We start from the raw sequence: 4,040 nt of genomic DNA on the forward strand, positions 1-4,040 counted from the left end.
AAGAAAGAAAGAAAGAAAGAAAGAAAGAAAGAAAGAAAGAGAGAGAGAGAGAGAAAGAAAGAAAGAAAGAAAGAGAGAGAGAGAGAGAGAAAGAAAGAAAGAAAGAAAGAAAGAAAGAAAGAAAGAAAGAAAGAAAGAAAGAAAGAAAGAAAGAAAGAAAGAAAGAAAGAAAGAAGAAAGAAAGAAAAAAGAAAGAAAGAAAGAAAGAAAGAAAGAGAGAGAGAGAAAGAAAGAGAGAGAAGAGAGAAGAAAGAAAGAAAGAAAGAAAGAAAGAAAGAAGAAAGAAAGAAAGAAAGAAGAAAGAAAGAAAGAAAGAAAGAAAGAAGAAAGAAAAGAAAGAAAGAAAGAAAGAAAGAAAGAAAGAAAGAAAGAAAGAAAGAAAGAAAGAAAGAAAGAAAGAAAGAAAGAAAGAAAGAAAAAGAAAGAAGGAAAAAAAGAAAAAGAAATTGGTATTTGGGTGGTGAATACGGTATTGTTTATGTACATTTTGAAAAGGTGTGAAATTATACATCTAACACAGATACAGTCTTGGGTGGTTTAAGGTCACACCTGACAGTGCTAAATAGTTACATCTGGCTCTTCAATAGGAGCTCAGGGGATCATATGAGATGCTGGGGTATCAGGCACATGTCCTGGAAAAGGCCCTACCTGCAGTGCTATCACACTGGACCCCACTATATAGTCTTGTTAACCAATATTGTCTCAATTAAAGAAAAAGGAAAAGCACTGGCAGATTATCTTACAACTTCCTAACACCTTTCTCATTTATTTGAGTCAAGGAAACTAAGTCTCAAAAAAGAAGTCTCCCATTCACATAGGAACATGGGAGCAATAAAACTAATTTCCAAATTAGTCTAAGCCCTATGCAGCAATTGTTTTGTAAACTATGTTTTTATGGTATAGAAATCTATGCAAAGAAATGATAGAATGTGCTTATAAGAGGAATCTAGTACCAGAGAGATATACAAGGATTAGTGTTTAAGACATTTGCCTTCAGTGTGGCTGAACCAATTCAATCTTCATCACTATTTGGTTCCCCACAAAGCCTCCAAGTAAATGCCTGACATAGCCCCCCTCTACTAATGCATATGGCCCAAATACCTGGAAACAAACGAGGGACTTCAAAGATTATTACTGTCTTTCCCCTCTCACCTGCCATCTGATATCTTGTTATTGCTTTGGGGACCACATCCGGCAGTGCTCAGGGAGACTGCTCCTAATTTTGTGTTCAAGGATCAATCCTGGTAGGGCTTGTCGAATCATAACAAATATAGTTTCTCAGGTCACATCCAATTTTTTCTTAATCTCCTCTGGCTATTATATCCCCCTTGTTTCTCCAGAATCCATTCCTTTGGGGGACAGGATAGAAGATCAAAGAGAATTTAGCCTTCTGATTAGAATTAAGTCCATCATTAAGGTCCCAAATTCTTTTGTTTTCACCCAACAATTGAGTCTGAACTCTGTAAGGGTTTCTTGAGTGTCAGCTCATACTCTCTTATGTTCAGGACTCAGAGAGATAAAGTCTAAATGAAAAGAAAAATAAGTGCTCGCTTCGGCAGCACATATACTAAAATTGGAACAATATAGAGAAGATTAGCATAGTCCCTGTGCAAGAATGACACACAAATTTGTGAAGCGTTCCACATTTAAAAAAAAAAAAGAAAAAAAAAGAAAAGAAAAATAAGAATAATTTAGTTACTAGGGATAGACAAGGAGTGTTGGGAGGCTGTCAATGGTGGATGGTGGTGGAATGATTTTTTAAAGCTGGCTTTTTAAAGCTGGCTTTCAGGGAAGTCTCAATTTCACATGGCTAGATCTTAATTTCTGTCACCAGGATTGCATATTGTGGGACTTGATAATTTGGCATGTTCTCTACTTCTGAGCTTCTTTTTAAGGACAACCCTAAAAAGGGTGTTAGAACTGAATATAGAAATTGAAAAAAGTTCACCACAGTATAAAGTTTATGAATACAAGAAAGTTACAAATCAATTCAAACCCAACCTGTAGAGAATTCAAGGTGTTTTGAAGAGTTCTCACCCAAGCAAAATAGTTACCTAGTACTCAAGGTAGAATTTTTTATAAAGTTTTCCTGCAAGGCAAACTTAGGGAAAGTGCAGAAATTTGAGGACATCTGTAATACTCTATCTGTAATATCTCTCTCTGTCATGCTCTCTTTATTTGTCACTTTCTGTCACATACTGCTATACTAATGGAATAATTTGATGTGTTATATAGTAATGTGATTCTTTTGGTTAAACATAAATGACATATTTCAGCTAATATTTGACTGTTTTATATTTTTACATAATTACTGATCTTTTAATTTTTAATACAATTTCTACTTCTAATGTGTTCTTTAACCTATAGCTATGAATTCAAGATTTGGATTCTAAGAAGTCTCACGTAAAATACATTCAATAATGCAAGATTTGGATATTTATTATATTAATCATATATTGTGTCCTTAGCTCTATTTCATTTTTGAAGTATTGTAATAGTCACTTTTCTAGAGTCAAATTCACAAACTTATTTATTATATTTTCTGGGATTTTATCCTATGTATTGGGAAGAAAAATAAATCAGAATAATGTTCTTTTTTTTTGGTCCATTTTTTTTGTTGTTGTTTTTTTTTTGGTCCATTTTTTTATTATGAATTATGAGAACAAAAGATGCAAAGAAAGAGGATAAGGTAAAGTTACAGTGGAAGGACAATCACCCATAACATAATTATCTGAAGAAGTCCCCTTGCTGATATCTTAACTTTGAACTTTCACCAAAGAAAGTTAAGATAAATAAAACAGAATGCATGTGCAATTACTTTTTCCCTCAAGTCCCCAGATTGTAGCACATTATAATATTTCTTAACAGCACACAAGGCAATCTAAAGCCATCAAACTTACGTAACTCCTTAAACATTAGAGGCATAGTATTTTTTACATTTCCATGTACATGCATATTAGCTTAAATTAACCTCAAATTTTAAGTGGGTGTGTTTTAGGGATTAGAGTCAAAGGAGCACAGTAAAAACGGTGTTAGAGTGGCAATTGTTGTTTGCATAGGCCCACCAAAATATGAGAGGCATGGAAAAGAATAGCCTTGGCCTAAATACAAAGAGATCCTACCCCTGAAGTTTCCTGGCATAAGACCAGCTCTAGGCCTCAGGAAAGTTATCGTTCGCTCCAAGACATTGTCCGTAGCGCCAACACACTTATCACACAGTCTCTGTTGTTGGTCTCATGTTTCTGTATTAAAGATTCTGGAATCTGCATGTCCTACATTGAAGTCATGATGTGGAGTGCCTTCTCATTTCACCTCACCATGAAAGGGGAATGCAGGAAGCCCTGTCCTGTAAGCAGGTTGTTGTTGTTAAGTCTTCTCAGTGTTAAGGGAAGTCTCTTTTGAGCAGGACGATGTCTGAGCAGTGGTAGGGTCTTCCGTGGTAGAGGATTGCTTCCAGGTGATGTTATAGACAAACCTCACCATAAAGGGGCAATACAGCAAGCCCTGTCCAGTAAGCAGGTCATTGTTCTTGTTGTCTTCTCAGTGTTAAGGGATGTCTCTTTTGAGTAGATCGATGTCAGAGCAGCTGTAGGATCGTCCCTGGTACAGGAAGGCCTCCGGGTGATGTTATATACAACCTTGGATGTTTTGTAAATGTCTTCTGTAGATCAAGGGGTAAATGGAGAATGCCCATTCTTCTGAGGCCTGTGCCAGGTCTTTATGTCAATGTTCAGGGTGTAAGGTCTCATTGCACTACAAGATTTGTGTGTTCCCATTTCTATTAGATAAGAACTTATTGGTATGTATAGTATTTTCCTATGTTAGTGTGCCTACGCAAACAAGATATATAGCCACGTGGTGCTATCAGATATATGGGGGCATAAGAACATTTCCAACAAGACCCATCACTTGGTTCAAACATAAGTATTAAACTGAGGGATTCTTTTACACCAAATTCCATATTGAGCAGTTCACAAAGAGAAGATAAAAAACACGGGGGGGGGAATCATCACTGTATAAGAAAGTATTTAGCAAAAGTT

At 35.8% G+C, this 4,040-nt stretch overlaps 1 non-coding gene across 1 annotated transcript; it reads left to right on the forward strand.

Moving 5' to 3' along the window:
* The first annotated feature begins 1,543 nt into the window (after positions 1–1,543).
* Positions 1,544–1,650, forward strand: LOC126000265 (U6 spliceosomal RNA). Its single transcript, XR_007492619.1, has one exon. It is a non-coding gene; the product is annotated as a U6 spliceosomal RNA (small nuclear RNA).
* The last annotated feature ends 2,390 nt before the right edge of the window (positions 1,651–4,040 follow it).

Source organism: Suncus etruscus, chromosome X, assembly GCF_024139225.1.
Source record: "Suncus etruscus isolate mSunEtr1 chromosome X, mSunEtr1.pri.cur, whole genome shotgun sequence".
In the NCBI taxonomy this organism is placed as follows: Eukaryota; Metazoa; Chordata; class Mammalia; order Eulipotyphla; family Soricidae; genus Suncus; species Suncus etruscus.